The 19206-nt window shown below is 44.4% G+C and overlaps 1 long non-coding RNA gene across 1 annotated transcript; it reads left to right on the top strand.

Moving 5' to 3' along the window:
- The first annotated feature begins 16671 nt into the window (after positions 1 to 16671).
- LOC145533209 (uncharacterized) lies at positions 16672 to 18977 on the top strand. Its single transcript, XR_014073915.1, has 2 exons — positions 16672 to 16760; positions 18819 to 18977. It is a non-coding gene; the product is annotated as an uncharacterized LOC145533209 (long non-coding RNA).
- The last annotated feature ends 229 nt before the right edge of the window (positions 18978 to 19206 follow it).

Below are 19206 nucleotides of genomic sequence, written 5' to 3'. Positions count from 1 at the left end.
TTTCCATCAGGGAGCCTGCAGGCTGCCCCTCCCCAAGGTGACTGCCAGATCAGCATTCTGTCTGTCCAGCACTGCTCTCCATCTTACCGCGGCAGCACCCAGCCCCGCCTCCTGAAATGCCTTTCAGGAAAATGAGAAGGAGATGCCTCTCCTGCAAAAGAGCAGGGTGCGAGGTCTTAGAAAACCACGCCCGGCAATTCTGACACTCTCTGTGGCTCCTAGTGTGAAATGGCTGGTACCTGGTAACCACAAGATCCCATGAGGCCTTGGTCTGGGCTTTTGTAGGAGCTGGTCCATGCCCTCGTATGGCCCTCAGTGTCCTTATGGGTAGAATGTGGTTTTTGGAGCAAACACAGTCTTCCTGCCCCTAACATACAGGGAATCCTTTCTCCTAGGATCTTCGTGTCCTCCTGGATGCACTTGAGGAAGGTGACTGAGCTCTGGGAGGGTGGTATTGCCCTTGCAGGGCAGCCTGCATGTGCTTTATGATTTAATCATCGTACCATGTTATCCCAGGAGTCCTCTGTCAGGAAGGCTTCCTGGACTTCTTCCCTCTCCCTAAAGATCCGCTTGCCCAGGTGACTTCACTCAGCCCTCTATTGAGTGCTAATGTTCATGCAGACTTCCTCAATGACTGGATTTCCCCCCACCTCCCAGGGGCTTACGTTGTTATTTAAGCCAAGGTACTTAAGCCATATGGAATCCTGTACAGGACTAGGCCTTGGGGCCACACAGTGGACAAGGTGGGTCCTCTCTGTCATCAGGGAGTCATCTGAGCTAAAGGGAATGACCTTGGGCAGATAATCCCACAGATAAGGTATAACAGGTGCCCTAAGAGGAGAGGACCTGGTGTAAGCTGGGGAGACCTGAGGTTCAGGCTGAGACCTGAAGACCAGTGTGAATGTTGGAGCCATGAAATAATAAAGGAGATGTTATTTCTCACTGTCTAATCAAAGCATCTCTGGCTTATAGCTAAAGAGACTGGGCTGAAAGTAACAGAAAGGACCATCAGGATCTGGCTGCCCTGGAGGGCAATGTCGGGAGACAGTGAGAGGGTCTAAGGTTGACATGGTGGCAGGCCCGCAAACTCAGTCCTGAGTGAGAAGCCTTCAGTTTCCAGCTGATGGAACCATCACAGACAAGAGTCTGCTGGGAATAGGGGTTGACCCAATCAGAGCAGCATTTAATTTAAGATGGGGTTTTTTTCAGTTGGGAACATGATAGCATTTGAGCAGTGAAAGCAGCAGGGCTGGCAGGAAGGCCCCTGCCCTTTCTAGATCATCACAAATGGGGAGAAGTGGATCCAAGGAGCCATGGTGGATGAGGAAGACAAGGCAGGAAGAAAAGCAGGCTGGGGAGGGAGGCCAGAGAAAGATGAGAGACTCCCATTGAATAGCCACAGGAAACCATCAGGGAGGGGTCGTTTTTGTGTTCAGTCAGCTAGCCAAGCCAGAACCCAGGCTCCTGGCATCTAGTGCAAAGCTCACCCTCATTCCCAACCCCCTCCCCCACCCCACTCCCAAGGGGAGAAAAGGTCACTGCTCTGGAAAGAAGGAAGAACTAAGCAGTGCTATCCTTGGCAAGCAAGGGAAGGTGATCCTGACTAAAAGCCAGAAGAGGGGCAGTGTTGGGTCTGCCAGGTTCAGGGAGAGAAGTCCATATCTTGAGAAAAACTTGGGTTATAGAGTGTTCTTGAGGTAAAAGGGAGTAGCTGGCTGAGCAGCAGCTTGAAGGTTTCAAACAGAAGCCCTGGGTCTCCCTCTTGGCTGTCAGGTCTTGGTAGGGTGAACTTGGGGAACAACTTAGGACTGACAAAAGTGAGAGATGAGGTTTTGGGGAGCCTGGACCCTGCCTCTGTGACCATATGTCCCTGAGCCTCAGTTTCCTCACTAGTAAAACAGAGATCATAGCACCCACTGGAGCTTAGCTCAAGGCCAAGTCTTCACAAATGTTCTCTCCTCTCTTCTGTGCCCCCACTGCCCTCCACTGACCCTTAGCTTCTTAGAGATGCGGTCTGATCATCCAGCTCTCTCACTCATTCATTCCTACAGGGAGTATTTGCCAGGCCCTGTGCCAATCCCAGAACCTGAGAAGACCGTGTGCTGCTTGAGGAGCTCAGCAGGAGGGAGGGCACCGAGGCAGTCCTGTAGGCGCATAATTACAGTGCCAGGTCATCAGGGCTGGACAGAGTTAGGGAGAGACCTCATTTGGGAGACCATATGTCAGCACCTCCACAGGAATTCCCTTAATTATTTTTCCAAGCCCCGAAATGACAATATCCTAAAAGGGAGAGGAACACCTAGACAGTGCTCTTTCCTGAGAGGCCAGAGTCCTGCTTGGCCACTAGTTTGCCCAGGACCATCCAGGGATTTTTGCCTCTTGGAGAGAAATCCCTGCCTGTACGGCCTTCTCCTCATGAGGGATCCAGATGTTCGAGAGTGCAACGTCAGATATGGGCAAACATGAACCTTCTCCACAGGCTGGCCATTTGAGCAGTTCTGGCCCCTCACTTCTTTTCCTGGCATCTTGTGGAGCGTCTACACAGGGAGACCTCCCCACTTTTTCCAAGCCTGAACCCTGCCCCTCCCTGCTTCACACTGCTAGTGGCAGGAAGCTGAGGCCCTGGGCCCCATCCTGACCCTCTTCCAATGTGACCTTGCTCTCCTCTGCCCGCTCTCCTCCAGGTCCATTTCCCGATCTGTTCACCAAAGAGGGACTGACCCAGGAAGCCTTCCACATTTCCAAAGGCTTCTTCTATGAAATGTCAGTGAACTTTATCCTTATTATTTCAGTCTGAGAGATCTTAATTGAGAGAAAGTGTGTTAAAACAAGCATTTAATCAAAGAATTTTTTGCACTGAAGAACAAACTTTATATCTCTTGGGTGCAGAAGTAAGAGTCTTAGAGTCAAAGCAGATGTGGAAGGGTCTCTGAGGGAGGAAGACAAACACAGCCCTTCAGTGGTTCCCTGTCACTTGTGGTCCTGACTCCTAAACTTGGCCATCAAAGCCCTGCACATCCCTTGAGGGTAGGGGCTTGAACTTTGTCCCCTAACCAGGCACAGTACTTGCCTGACCAGGCCTGGCATAGACTGCTAGTTGGCTTGCCGGCGGATGGATGGCTCAATCAGTCTGTCTCTCCCTAAAGAATTAAGTGGGCCGGTCTTTCTTAGAAGTGAAGGAATTTGGTTTACCTCCCAAATCTACTCTTGGAAACTCTGAAGTGACAATGTTTTCCAGCCTCCAGACTAATATTTTACACACAGATATCACAAACACTAACATGTCACAGAAGATACATGAGAAGAACCTCCTGAAAGGCTTAATAGCCTGGTGTCCTTCCTGCAGCAACAGAGGGCTGTGAGTCACCTCCCTCACTGGGCCTCAGTTTCCCTATTTGTAAAATGAGGCATTTGGGCTAGATAACCCTTAAGTTCCTTTCTAGCTCTGGCATTGTCCTCAGATGCCCTGGTTCCTAGAGCAGTCATTGGACAGGACTCATGGTGACTCCAGGATCTGGGTCAAGTCCACATCTTGGAGCATGGCGGAATCATGGCGATGGCTGCAACCCCCAGAAGATGAGCCAGGTAGGAACTGGCTGAGAGTTTTTTCTGCTGATGGTGAAATGTCCTGGCAGAATCTGTGAAGGTAGGTTGATGCAGGTGAGGGGAGGGCTTGGGCTTTCCCGCCCTTGTGGTCCCTGAGTAATGTTTCCTTGCAGAGTCAGAAGCTATCCAAGACTGTTTGTTGGATGCCAGCTAGATTCAGCCACTCGTATTGGCAAAGAGGGTGAACCATCTTTCCGCACACTGTCCCGGCCAGGCTTCCAGAAAGGTTTTTTGCTGCTACCCCTTAAATGCTTTCCTGCATTTCATTGTCACTGTGTCTAGAGTCATACCTTCCCATAGCCTTTTGGTTCCCTGTTTAGGTGGCATATTCTCTGAGGATGTTGTGGTCCTGATGCCATCATCAGCCAGGAATAACTTAGCTTAGTGTCAGAGCCACAAGGGGAAGACTTGTCCAAAGTTGGAGCTCTGACTATTGAAAGGTAATAATCCATTTTCAGCCTCCCTGAGAGCACATACCCAAATTCAAAAACTTTTGATCAGAAAGGAGACATAAATCCATTAAAAACCAGAGAGAAAAGGCATTGGATATTTAATGTATCTGAAAGCGGAAGCCCCTCTAAGCTAAAAAAACAACAAAGTACAAGAAGGCAAAGACCAACCAACTTGACCACATCAAAGCTAAGTATTTCCAAAGTCAAACAGTGTCACAAACAGAACCAAAAAGCAGAGCGGATGAACTGTTTGCAGATCTATAATGTGTAAAAAGATGATACACAAATCCTTAACAGTAAAAATAACCCTAACCCTTACCCAACAGATAGGTATGTCATTCACCTCAACAGCATACAGAAGAGAAAATAGACTTGACTAAAAATTTTTTGAGAAAATAATTCAATTTCAGTAATAACAAGAGATCAACAATAAAAACACAATAAAGAAGCGCTAGTTTTCACCAACAAATTTCGGGGGAAAAGTTTAAGAATACTCAATGCTGATGAGATACAGTGAAATAGGCACTAAGTACAAAGGGAACTGTGAATTGCTATAAACTTTCTGGAAAATAATATGATAGTCAAAGAGAAGGAGAGAGATGAAAGTTTCAAGCAAGTGCCAATAACCTATATATTAATACAACATTTGAGTGTCTACTTTGAAATCTGCCTGCAAGACAGGAGGACCTGGGTTTGATCCCTGAGTTGGAAAGACCCCCTGGAGAAGGAAGCAGCAACCCACTCCAGTACTGCTGTTGGGAAAATCCCATGGACAGAGGAGCCTGGTGAGCTACAGTCCATGGGGTGGCAAAGAATTGAACACGACTGAGTGACTAACACTTTGTCACCCATAGTGTCGGGTGTTAGAATGTGGAGATAAACAAGATATATCGTCTGCTCTTGGACATATGGTCAAAGAGATAGAAAAACACACAGATTCTAAAATGATATGTAGTAAGAAGGCCAGAGATATGCTTGGGACGTGGGCAAAGCATGGAGCAGCCGAGATGGGTGTTTCAAGTATGAAGCTTCATGGGTGTATCCAGGGAGGTTATCTGTCTCTGGTTACTTGGAGACATTCAGAGGTGCGAGAACTAATGAAGAGATGATTGCTTCGGTTCAGGTAGAGAAGGCAAGGACTGAATTAGGGTGGAGGCCAAGAGGATAGACAGAAGGTAAAATCAGGAGAAGCTGCTGACCGGTCAAAGCTGCTGACTAGGTCAAAGAGTCTAGGATGCCTTCCCTGTTTGTGTCTTGGGTGGGTGGACTACTCGGGAGAAAAAGCAGGCTTAGGGGTGAGAAGAGGATCATTGAGCCCAATTTTGCACAAGTTGAATGAAAGGTGGGCATCCAGGTAGAGATGGCCTGTGAGGATCCAGGAGAGAGCTTGGACCCCAGCAGGGATTTGAATGAAAGATTCAGATTGGGACTGAGGGTGACTATAGCCGTGGGCTTTGCTGAGCTGCCCTTGGAGAAGGTGGCAGCTGAGAAGAGAAAGGAGGGTCTAGGGCTGAGAATCTTTCCCCTGTTTAAGCATGGACAGAGAGAAAGAAAAGCCCACAAAGGCAGAAGAGACAGCAGAAAGAGATGGAAAAAGCACCTGGAGCCTGTGTTGGCATGGAAACCCAGGGATGTGGAGCGTTTCCAAGAGAGAATAATCAGTCAATAGAAGAGAAAAGCCAGTTAGATAGGGACGGAAGGCCCACCACACGGAGCAATTAGGGGTCCCTCGAGCCCCACAGGAGCGATTCCTGTGAGAGGTGGGCCCGAAGCCCCCACAAGGTGGGCAGAGGAAAGTGAAAGAGGAGGGTACAGCAGGCAGCATGCCACTTGTCCTGAGGAACTTGGAATATGAGGGAGAAGCTACCAGGGTTATGACTTGGGTCAGAGAGAATTTCTGGGCTGCGCCGAGAGGAAGGCAGGATCGACGTGATGGAAGAGAGGCTGAAAGGGCCGTCACCTAAAGTCTTCTTGTCTGTGTAAATCAGAGGCAAGATCAAAGGGCATGGATGGCAAAGAGGAAAAATGGCCATGAATGACCTTGACTAGAGCTGTTTTCCAAGAAAGTCTGCCTGCCAGTCTGGAGCTCACAAAGGAGGTGTGGGCTTCTCCCCAGGGGGTAGATGGGGAACTCGGAGAAGTGCAGAGTTCGTGGAGCAGAGCCAGACACTGAGCCATGACCGACATTTCAGGGACAGATGCAGGGATGCTGCTGAGGAGGCTAGGTTGGGGTGGGGGGGCGCGGAAGAAAGGGCTAAAAAATTGGGGGCCCTAGAAGCCCAGGGAGGAGAGAGCTTCCAGAGGTCAGCGTGACCATTCATGTGCCAAAGGCACAGAAGTCAGAGGAGGTGAGAGTGTCCCTGGTCTTTGGGGACCCCGGCCATAGCAGCTTTGGGGCAGGGGGCAAAACCCAGCTGGGTGGGGGTGATCTAGAGACTGGTTAAGAAAGCAGGAGGGGAAAGGGAGACCCAAGGGAGACCCGAGGGGACAGAAGTTTCTAGAAGGTACTCTACACATTGACATTTGGAGGGAGGAGGGCTATGCGAGGACACAAGAGCAGGGACAGGTAACGAAAGGGGCTCCCGGAGAGTGGGATTAAGTGTATAGGTGAAGGGATTAGTTGTGTTGGTGGAAAGGGGCAAAATTAAATCATGTACATTTTACCAAGTAATCTGATCTCCGTGTTTTTCTGGAGGTTGTTTTTCTGCCCTCTGAGTACTGACTACAGCTCTAATCAACAGTAGTTTCATCCTGCCTCGTGTCTGGGGCTGTGTCTTATTCATTTTTGTACCTTTCGGTACCTAGCAACAGGCAGCAATCTAGGTAAAGACAGAATAATTATTTCCTGCTTGAAATCAAATGCCTGAAATGGAGGTTCAAAAACAATTTATTTTTAAACCACAAAGATTCTGTGACCATTCCCAAGGAATCAACAAACAGGGAAATGAAAGTCAAAGTTGAAACTGTCTGTACGTGAGGCAGTCTGGGTCTCAGGAAATGCACTCTGCATTCTGGTGTGGGTGCTGCTCCTCATAGTTTTTAATGGTGAGGTTGTGATTGTTGTCTCATCTGGTCATTGCAAATCCACCCTCCTGTCCCTAGTGAGGCAGACAGAGACCGCTAGCCCCATTTCACAGATTAGGAAACTGAGACCTAGAGCGGCAGGATAGAAGGAAAGAATCATGAGCAATGAAGTCAGTGGGGATAGGTCTTGAATGCTGCACAGGGTCTTCACACCACTGCCTGGTGTAATCTCCTAGCATGTGTGCTCAGGCCCTAAGTCGTGTCTGACTCTTTGTGACCCCATGGACTATAGCCCGCCAGGCTCCTCTGTCCAGGGATTTTCCAGACAAGAATACCGGCATGGGTTACCATGTCCTTCTCCAGGGGAGCTTCCTGACCCAGGGATCGAACCCGTGTCTCCTGCATTAGCAAGCGGATTCTTTACCACTGAGCCACCTGGGAAGCCCAGTATCTCCTAGACATTGAGTAATTCTAACTATTTCTTCCAAAGTCAAGAAGGAGCCTTGGTCTAACTGGTTGAGCTTCGGCCTCATACCATCCCCTGATAAGAGCTGGGTAGCAAGAGGCGGGGACTGAAGGAGGGGCCTCTGTGGGTTCTGTGTAAGAGAGCATCCCATGTCGCACCACAGCCATGTAAAATGGAGAACAGGAAATCTTCCTGAATGTAACAAGGGCTGTTATGGGGGAATAAGGAATTCTGGAAAGCCTGACACCCCCACCCTCACCCCCAGACATCTACGTAAGAAGTAACCAGAAAGAGGCAGGCAGACCTGTTAGGAGGCCATTGTCCAGATAAGAGTGGGAGAAGTCTGAACTCAACCAGTGGAGATGGAATAGATCCAGAACTTAGAGGAGATTAAAAACCAGAAGTGATGATTAGCTTTTAGGAGGAGAGATAGAGTGAAGACAAAGACTCCTGTGTGTCTTGGGTAGAGAGTGGGGAGGCCCCTGGGAAGATGGGGAGTGAGTTTGAGGGTCAAGACTATGGTCTCAGATACAGCCAAGGGGTCAGGATCATAGCCAGGTGGAGCCCAGCAGGCACTTGAGTCAAGGGTCAGGGGTTCAGAAAAAGATTCTGCTGGGAGTCCTGCCTGGCCCAGGGCCATGGCCACTCAAGTAACAGGAACCCTGAGAATGAGTAAGATCACCAGAGAAAGAGAAATGGGACAGGGCCCAGGGCAGAATCCTAAGTTACAGTGACATATGAAGTACCAATCAAGGTGTAGGTAGGTGACAAAGGAGAAAAAAGGAAAGGCTTGAGACATGTGACAAACAACCAGGAGAGTGGGTTGCCATGGAAACTAAGGTAGTGAAGAGTTTCAAGGAGAAAGTAATCAACACTGTCAAATGCAGCAGAGAATTCCAATAAGATAAAGACAGATCCCGCCCCCCCCCTTTGGATTTGATCATTAGTAAGCTTTGGATGACTTCAATAAGAGCATTTTGGGGGAGTGATGGGGCAAAACTTGAATAATGTTGAAATGTGAGGGGGACTCTCGTCACTGAGAGTTCTTTGAGGAGTCCGGAAGGAAGACTTGGAGATGTGAAGGACAAGAGTGGGGAGGTTGAGCATAGGGAAGACAGGAGCAAGTTCATAGGCTCATATCCACTCCCAAATGTGATAAGTGTTGTTTAGTGACAAAGTTGATTCATTCCGCATATTCCAGTTTACCACCTGTTTGTGCCTGGCAGTGTGCCCAGCACTGTGGATTCTGTTGTGAATGAATTGAAATAGGCAGATTTCTGTTCTTGTGGCACTTATATGATAGTAGGGGAGAAAGATGTGAATCAGGTAATCACACACATAAATGTGTAATTTCCAACGTTGACAGCAAACACTCTGAAAGAAAGGTACCAAGTGCTGGAGGATGTACAACAAGGGCCCCTGCCCCAAGCCAACTCCAGAGGCTTCCCTGCAGAGGTGACACTTGAACCAAGTTGTTAAGGGGACAGAGTTCATGGGACAGAACAAATTCGAGAAGAGCCTTCTGGCCAGAGGGAACCGCCCGCCTGTGCAAAAGGAGGTGCATTGAGACCAGAGAGGCAGGCAGGGCTGGGTGGGTAGAGCTCGGGAGGCCAGGGCTGAGCTCCTGTGTACATTCTAAGAGTGAGGGAAGCGTGTTTGAGACCTGCCTGAATATTTCCTGTGGCCTGAGACTCTGGCTGGTCCCTGGAGAAGTCATTAGAGGAAGCACAGATGGACTTAGGGAGACCAGTTGGGAAGTTTCTATTGTCATGGTGGACAGGATTTGGACAATACATTCCGGTCAGTCTTGGTGCTGGATGGAATGAAGAGGGGTAAGGAGAGGAGAAGGTGTTCCAGATGACCCCTGAGTTTAGGGCTTGCCTTACTGGTGGTGTGGCAGTGCTTTCCTCAGAACTGAGGAGCCCAGCAAAGAAACGAAGTCTGTGAGGCAGACCCCCAAGTCTGGTGGTAGACAGCTGAGACATGCAGGCCAGAAGCTGGGGAGGAGGTGGTTGGATGCATGGACCTGGAACCCAGAGTGAGAAATCACAGAGACCGTTTCAGTACTCCTGCGGGATCCTGAGTGAAAACGTGAACTGAAGTGGTATCAGGTCTGGAGCATTCTGAGAGGATGAGGGAGGCTGAGGAAGAAGAGGCCAAGCACTAACATTTGGGGCCTGTAAAAAGAAAGAAAGATCCTCCTGGGGCACAGAAAAGAAAGGGTGAGAGAGGTCTTTCAACAGAAAGATGGAGTGGTCAGCAGTGGCTATGTGCACACAGTCAGAGGTCAAGGGCAAATCCAGGATTTCGTCTGATGTGCAACTGCCCAATCGCCATGGCACCCCTGGGATTGGGCAGTGTAATGTCCCTGCCGATTGGCACCCCCAGGTGCCAATTGTCCCCAGGGCCCATGGGAGACCTCAGGGGACCATAGCAGAGGCAGCCTGTGTAGGGGGTGATTAGGGAAAGGAAGAAGTGAGGCAGCAAAGTCTAAGGCCTTTAAATTAAATTTTAGTCTTCAAGGAAAGAGCAATGCTGGCATACAGATACTCTGAGGGAAGGGAGCCTGAGTAATGGAGTGATTAAGGATGGAGACAATTAGTGAAATAAGTTCTCACAGGGGTTGGGTTCAAGTGTGGTGGTGGATAAATTAGTTTCGGGCAATAATGTATATTTGACTGAATGGAGCAAAATTTAATTATTTACCTTTTAGAGAGTAACTTGATCTCCATGTTCTTTTGGGAGCTTTTATCTGACCTGTGTACCAAATACAGCTCTAATTAGCACCATTTTTATCCTGTCTCAGGGCTGGGATCATGTCTTATTGTTTTTTGTGTTTCTAAGCACCTAGCAACAGGAAGTAAGGTTTTTGGGTGCCGAATCAATATTATCTGCCTTGGAATGAAAAATCTGAAGTCAACATTCAAACTTTTTGACCAAAAAGAATCTGTGATAATTCTCCAGAAGTACAATGTGGGAAAGAATTGGTGTAAAGTCCTGGTGGCAGGAGTTTGGGGTGCTGAGGGGTGGAGAGAAAGTACAAGAGTCAGCTCTCTTCATCCTTATACGTTCTGTCCCATTTATGCATTTCACATTCATCATCTCATATGAATTTCACCTTCCCCCGTAAGAAGGAGAGCATCACCTCCCGTCATAGAGGAGGGAACAGAAACCGGAGAGGGGGAACTTCCCCTAATGGTCCAGTGGTCAAGAATCCACCTCCCAATGCAGGGGATGTGGGTTCAATACCTGGTAGGGGAACTAAGATCCCACATGCCTCAGGGCAACTAAGCTCACACACCGCAGTGAAGACCTAGCATAGTGTCCCCCCCCAAAAAAACCAGAAGGAAGTGCCTTGCTGACATCGAGCACAAATAACAGGAGCTGGATTCAACCTCAGTCCATCGAGGATCACAGTCCTCCTTTCCAGGATCGGGTTGAGCTGAAAGAAAGAGGAAGAGGAGTCTGTGAGGTCCAGGTGGAGACACTCCACCTGGACATGTGCGGAAGGTTGGAGGCACGCTCCGACAGGAGACCGGATATTAAAGCATCATATCAAACTTCGGTGATAACATCTGCAATGCTAGCACCAGAGCAGGTAGCTCATCGGTCTTAAGAAGCCTCCCTGCCACGTGAATGATATACACATTCTGTATCTACACTGAAGACTTCTGTATTTTTTTTCAGTGTTTGTCTTTAACCCATCTGAAATGTATTTTCATGCTTAGTGTGACACAGAGATCTAATCTGATCTTTTTCCGAACAGATAACCCGTTGGCTAAGCACCATTTATTGTCCCAGCACTATCTTTTCTCCCAGTTCCCTATGTCTACACTCTGTTCAGGTCTGTTGATCTGTTTGTCTACTTCTGGGCCAACACCAGATTTTAATAAGCAAAAGCTTTATCTTCCTACCCGATCAGGTAAGTGTCCCTCCCTTCCTGGCCCTTTATTCTTTTTTTAAAAGTACGTTGGTTATATTGCACATTTACTTTTTCACACACACACTTTAGAATCAGCTTGTCGAAGTTCTGTGAAAATCCTGTGGGAATTTTGAGAGGGATTTCACTGAAGGGAGAAATGACATCTTTAGATATCAGTTCTTCCCATCCGTGAACATGGTATCTGTCTCCATTTAATCAAAGTCTTATTTGTTTGGTTTGATTTTTAATGCCTTTTAATAAAGGTTGGTCAATTTTGTCATAAAGGTTTTTCACATTTCTTATTAGGTTTTTTCCTGAGTACCTTATCAGTTGTGTTCCTTTTGTGAGTGTAAAAGGCTTTTCTTTTTTTCTTTTTGCTTTCCAAATTTTAATCAGTTTACTAATCACGATGCTTCATTCACAGACACACACTCAGAGTAAATGTGCTTTGTCCCTGGGTACACAAATGAGAACACAGCACACATATAAAGTAGAACTAATTGGCTGGAAATGAATTAGAATTTTTGAATTAAAATTTAATTATACAAGTAATACATGAATACATTTTCCTTTCAATAAAATTAGTATTACAGATAAAGAAGTCTCTACTGAACACCCCCCACCCCCAGCCTCCATCAAGACCTCTCTCCCCCTGCTGTGGTAACTGCTCTTAGGTTTTGCTGCTTATCCAAAATGTTTTACAAAGCCCACTGAAGCTTGTCTTATGTTCTCTTTTTGTGTGTTTGTTTGCACAGACGTGGTGTGTACAAGCTGGAGGTGTTACTCAGCTTAGCGTGCTCTATGAGATTCCTGGTATAGCCGACACACTGTGCCACAGTGTTCCTCGCCACTGGCAACTGGCGGCCCTCGCCAATTACACTGTGTTTGATTTCCTATCTCCTATTGATTGACTATTAAATCGTTTCCAGTGTCATTCCATTAAGACACACCTGTAAGAGCCTCTTAGGATTGCTCATTTTGCACATGTACAAGTATTTCTCTGGGACAGATACTTAGAAATGGAACTGATGGGTTCTAGGGCATGCATATCTTAAATTCTAATAGAGATTTCTAAAAATGTTCTCCATATTGCCTTCTGATTTGCTCCTTTCTCCTGCTTGCAGTGTGTGTGTCCATTTCCCCAGACCATGTCCAGGTTTTCCATTTTTAACCAGTGAAAAATAGTATCTTGCTTTAGTTGGTATTTTTCTGAACTACCTACAAGGCTGAAGTCTTCATGTGTTTACTGTCCATTTTTTGTCTTTTTGCTATTGATTTTTAAGAGTTCTTTATTTGAATATTAATACTTTGTCATGTATATTGCGGATATTTTCTACATTGTGATATGTGTCGTTTAATTGTATAGTACCTTTTTGTCTTAGAGAAATTTAAATTTTGATACAATCAAATTTGTCAATTTCATCCCATTTTTGCAGTCTTATTTAAGAAAGCCTTTCCAATGTCAAGGTCATAAATGTTTCCTGTGTTTCCTTCTCAAAAATTCATAGTGTCTACTATATCCAAAAAATAAATTCCTTATGCACGAATCTTAGGGTCTAACTTTAATCTCTTCCCATTCCCCCCATATCGTCCCAACACCATTTATGGAGTAATGTATCATTTCTCCACTGATTTAAAATTGCTGTCTCTACCTGACACTAAATTCCAATGCGGGTCTATGTGAGAGCTCTTTCTGGTCCACTGATCTATTTGTCTACTCCTGAGTTTGATAATATGCTTTACTAAGTGGCGGGATAAATCCCACCCTCTTTGTTGTTTTTGTAAAGTTACCTTGGTCATCCTTGCATATTTGGCCCACCAGGTGAATTTTTAAATAGCCTGTCAAGTTTCAGGAACAATTCTGCTAGTATTTTAATTGGGATCACATTGAGTTTTGGATATTTTTGAAGAAAATTGACACCTTTTTCATATTTGAATCTTTCTCCTGTGCTCGTTGCTGTCTCTCAGTTCTGGTCATCTTTTATGTCTTTCATGGAAGTTTTATTTATTTATTTTAACTGGAAGCTTTCTCTAGTTAAAATATTGTGTATTTCTTGATAAATTTCTTCCTAGGTTTATTACAGGTTTTGTTGGCAACTGTGAATAGGATCTCCTCTCCCCTTATTTGTTTGGCCCTTGTTTTTCCATATTTCATTTCAACCTGTTTACTAATCAGTGGGCTTGACTTGCAGGCACACACGCAAAGTGAACGTTCTTCCTCCTTGGGCACAAACGTGCAAGCACAACCAAACTTGCAGAGCCGGCATAATTGGCTGAAAATAAATTAAATCTTTTCAGGTTAGAATTTAATTAAAGAAGTAAAGCATGAATACATTTTCTTTTTAAAAGTAGAACAATATGAATGTAACTAACGTTTCCTCTGGTCACCTGAGATCCTGGTCCCTTCCCCCTCCACAGAGGTGACCACTGTTCAGAGTTTTATGTTTTGCCTTCCATAGTAAATATATAGATAGTATTGATGGAGGTATTTTGAATAAATTATACCAAGTCATAGGTCTATTACTGTATCCTGCATTTTTCACTTAATCATATATTTGGGGGGAGTTCCCCATGGTAGTGATACAGCAGCTCTTGTTCCTGCTTTTTAACAGCTGTCTACTTGGTATAGTACTCTTTCTCACAACTGTACCATGTTTCCCCTTCTCTGATATCCATAGACCTGGGGGTTCCTCCTCTCTGCCCCCTGTAATGAAGAATACTGCCAGGAACACCTTGGCACTTGCCAGCTCCTGAAATGTTTCTATAGGGTAGGATCTGAGAGTAGAACTCTAGCCTCTACGGTGTCCACTGTTTCAGTTTCCATAGACACAGCACAGGTCAGCTTCGAAAGCTGCTGTGCCAATTTGAGATCCTAACACAAGTAAATGTCAATCTCCCTTTTTTCAGACCATTGACAGCTCTTAAAGCTTATGGATCTGATGGATGATAAAAAGTGGTTTCTTATCGGTTTCATTTGTGTTTTCCTGGTCACACCATGGTCTCCTCCCAGGTCTCCTGGCCATTCTTATTTCCTCCCATTGGGGTCATCTGTGCATCTCCTTTGTCCATCTTTCTTCTGTGTTGTTCTTTTCTTCCTGACTTACAGGATTTCTTAATTTTTTATATTAATTCCCTACCTACTCTATGCATTGCACATAATTCTCTACCATTGTGACCCTTGTCATTTTAACTGTATTGTATCTTTCATCATAGAACTTTTCATTTCTATGTCAAATTTAGAATCTCATCTTGCCTTAAGAAGGCCCTCCCTATACTAAGACCACAACCATTTTCCTGTGTTTTTCCTAAAGCTTTTGTAATTTTTCTTCTTGCATATACATTTTATTATTTTCACATTTAAGTCTTTGCTGAATATGAAGCTAATTTTAAGTGGGATAGTGCTAAATTTTTAAAAATGTCAAAATTGATAACCAATTTTTTCAATACCATTTATTGGATAACCTGTCATTTCTTCAGTAATTTAAAATTGCTGCCTCTACCTGACACTAAATTCCAATGCGGGTCTATGTGAGAGCTCTTTCTGGTCCACTGATCTATTTGTCTACTCCTGAGCTTGATAAAATGCTTTGCTAAGTGGTGGGACAAATCCCACCCTCTTTGTTGTTTTTGTAAAATTGCCTTGGTCATCCTTGCATATTTGGCCCACCACATGAATTTTTAAATAGCCTGTCAAGTTTCAGGAACAATTTTGCTAGTTTTTTAATTGGGATCACATTGAGTTTTGGATAACTTTGAAGAAAATTGACACCTTTATCATATTTGAGCCTTCCCCCCAATGCTCACTGCTTTATCTCTCAATTCCAGTCATCGTCTATGTCTTTCAGGCAAGTTTTATGGTTTTCTCTAGTTAAAGTCCTACGTATCTCTTGATAAATTTATTCCTGGGTTTATTACAGATTTTGTTGTCAACTGTGAATAGGATTTCCTGTTCTCTTATTTGTTTGGCCCTTGTTTTTCCGTATTTCATTTCAACCTGTTTACTAATCAGTGGCCTTGACTTGCAGACACGCACACAAAATGAATGTTCTTCCTCCTGGGCACAACCAAACACACAGAGCTGACATAATTGGCTGAAAACAAATTAAAATCTTTTCTGATTATACTTTAATTAAAGAAGTGAAGCATGAATACATTTTCTGTTTAAAAGTAGAACAATATGAATATAACTAAAATTTCCTTTGGCCACCCTCCCAAGTCCTAGTTCCCCTGCCTTCCTCCCAGTTTTATGTATCTCCTTCCATATAAATGTAGAGTAGAGTATTGATGGAGGTATTTTGAATGAGTCATCCCACATATAGAGATTTTACTGTAAGCTGCATTTTCCCTCCACCATATATTTCTAAGATGTACTCATATTGATACAGATGGCCCTTGCTGGTTCCTTTTAGTAGCTGTGTTATATTCATTCCCATGAATGGGCCACGCATTTCCTTCCCTAAGATCTGTGTACATTTAGTTTGATCTTTTCTTTCCTCCTTCATAAGCAATGCCACTGAAAACAGCCTCACACTTGCCTCCTCTGTAATGTTTCTCTAGGGTGGTGGTTGAGAAGTGGAATTTTGCTTCTCAAAGTTCCCACATTTTTAGTTTTAGATATTACCAAAGTGTCCTCCATAATCTTTGTACCATTTACACTTCTAGCCAGAGGGTATGAGAGGACTCCAGTCCTCACACCATAAGTAGTTGTTTTAAATATTTGCCAATTTGATGGGTGAAATTGAATCATTTTTTAAAGTTTATACATACTTGTTTGCTAGTGAGATTTTCAAATGTGTATTAGACATTTGTATTTTCTATTTTCTGAATGATCTATTTTTGCTCATTTAAAAAATTAGGTTGTTTGTCTTTATCTTATTGATTTTATGAGTTTTCTAATATAATCTGTTAATCTTTTGTGTGTATGTGTGTGGGCAGTTGTTTACTTCCATCTTGTCTGTTGCCTTCAGACTTTTTTAGGAACTTTTTTTAGAAGTTATCAATTTTGACATAATCAATTTTATTATTTTTTTCCTTTATTCCTTTTATTTATAGGTTGTGTTTAGGCCTTTCTTACTCCTAAGTTTTAAATATATTCTGCATTCCTTTCTAGTAATTTTGTTTTTATGTGAGTCTTTAGTGCAGCTGGAATGTATGTTTATGATTGAAATGAGATATGATCTAACCTTTCTCCAAATGTACAGCTGATTATTACCACATGATGGATTGACTAGTTGATTCTCTCCACTGAGCCGAGATGAAACTCCCTCACACACTGAATCTCCATGTCTAGGTAGGTCTGAGGCCCTTGTTCTGTTTCACCTGTCTGTGTATTTCTGTTTGCATCGGACTCTTTCATCCACCGTAGCTTTAGACCACCTTTTGGTAGCTGTTAAGTGGAAAGCTCCATTTCATTGTGCTTCCTTTTCAATTATCTCTGCTAACTATTACTGCACATTAACTCCTCTTCATGAATTTTAAAACCTGCTTGTCAAGTTCTGTGAATTTAAAGATTGATTTGGGAGAAATCAACATCAATACAATACTAAGACTTTCAATCCATGAACACAGGAGAGCTCCACACTTATTCTGATCATCTTATCTCCCCTTTAGTCCCATTTTATGGTTTTCTCCATAAGGAACCTACCCATTTCCTAATGTGTTTATTCCTATCCTTTTTATTATTGTTGTCAATGAGTTCTCTCCACTCCCCCCACTTTGTTTTTTCTCTTGCTTGCTACATTTTTTTAAATCTACTAATCACTGTATTTCATTCATAGACACACACAAAGTAAACGTTCTTCCTCCCTGGACACAAACATGCAAGCACTGCCAAACACACAGAGCTGACATAATTGGCTGAGAATGAATGGGAATTTTTCCAAATTAAAGTTTAATGACACAAGCACAACATGAATACATTCTCCTTTTTAAGAAATAGAACATTGCAGATGCAGCTCAAGTCCCTTTTGGCCACCCACTGCCATCCCATTTCCTTCTTCTTCCCCAGAGGCTGCCACTGCGATGGGCTCCGTGTTCACTTCCCTAGACTTTCTAAAAACTTGTAAATACATAGTAGGTACCCACAGGGAGTTGTATGGTATCATTGACTCAAATAATGAGAATTTTTTCTGTTTCACTTTTCATTGAGAGTCAGTTTTTGTATTGACCTGGATTTTATTGATATTATGGTTACCAAATGGAATGTCAATATTATCCATCACAATGTGAAAGTAAAGACATGGAAGCTGGGAGACAGCAGTGGAGGGAAGCAGGTCAGAGGACTGACAGGGACGCAGGGGGAGGCACAAGAGCATCTGTGGACACACAGTGGAGTCAGTCAGGAGTGAAGGGGAAGTAGATTTCTTAAAATTAGACCATAATTCAGAAAGATACGTGCACCCCAGTGTTCACTGCAGCACTGTTTACAATAGCCAGGACATGGAGGCAACCTAAATGTCCATCAACAGAAGAATGGATAAACAATGGATATTACTTAGCCACAAAAAGCAATAAAATTGGATCATTTGTAGAGACATGGATGGACCTAGAGCCCATCATAGAGTGAAGTAAGTCAGAAAGAGAAAAATAAATATCATATTTGATTTTGTTCAATTTCTTAAGTCGTGTCCGACTCTGCAACCCCACTGACTGCAGCACGCCAGACTTCCCTGTCCTTCACTCTCCCTTGGAATTTGCTCAAACTCATGTCCATTGAGTCAGTATATTAACACATAAATGTAGAATCTAGAAAATGGTACTGATGAACCTATTTGCAGGGCAGAAAGAGAAACACAGGTGTGGAGAATGGACATGTGGACACAGGTGGGGAAGGGGAGGGTATAGTGGATTGGAAGATTAGGATTGACATACCTAATGTACAGTGACTACCATGTGTACAATAGATAGCTAGTGGAAACCGCCATATAGCACAGGGAGCTCAGCTCGGGGCTCTGTGGAGACCAAGATGAGTGGGATGGGATATATATACATGTAACTGATTCACTTCATTGTACAGCAGAAACCGCACAACATTGTAAAGTAATTGTCCTCCAAAAAAAAAAAAAAGATAACCAGCAGAGGTATTTGACAGCTCTGGTGGGAGAATCAAGGAGGGAGGGGAGCAGCTTCCAAGTGACCCAAAGCCTCATCTGCCACATAGGACATCAGTGGGTCTTATGAACTAGAAATTGGGTGTCGTGAATACTGGTCCGAGAACTCTTGTGACCCAATTTTGACTAGGATCTTGTTCAGGGACATTGTCAGGCAGCTTCAAGGAAGCACTTTCCTCCCTGATTAAGGAGATGCATCTGGAAGGCTTTATTGGCCCTGCCCCTTCCTTTCCGCTTAGGTGCTGTTGGGTGAAAACATGATCCTTGGAGCTCTGACAGCCATCTTGTGACCAGGAGGGGAAGGCCAGGAGATGCAACTCTGTGCTGACTCCAGCTTGAACACCTGGCACCACTGACTTCTGGACTTTCTTTGAAATAAATAAAATGTTCTTACTGTTTAAGTCACTCTTGGGTGTTTTGTTAGCTGCTGGTGAAAGCAGCCTTCCTAATACAAGGGATCTAAGAGCTTCTTAGAGCTGGGAGGTGACCCCAAGGAGCAGATCACATACTCTGAGGTGAGAGTTTGGGGAGAAGGCTGCTCTTCTGTCTTCTTGTTAATATGTGGACAGTGTTTGCCTCTGGGTACTTTGGGTACTTAGCAATTTTCTAAGATGTCCACAAATTACT

This window comes from Giraffa tippelskirchi, chromosome 13, assembly GCF_054371585.1.
Source record: "Giraffa tippelskirchi isolate mGirTip1 chromosome 13, T2T-mGirTip1v1.2.pri, whole genome shotgun sequence".
NCBI lineage: Eukaryota > Metazoa > Chordata > Mammalia > Artiodactyla > Giraffidae > Giraffa > Giraffa tippelskirchi.
The sequence above is the reverse complement of the archived record's forward strand: the minus strand, read 5'-3'. Positions and strand labels throughout refer to the sequence as shown.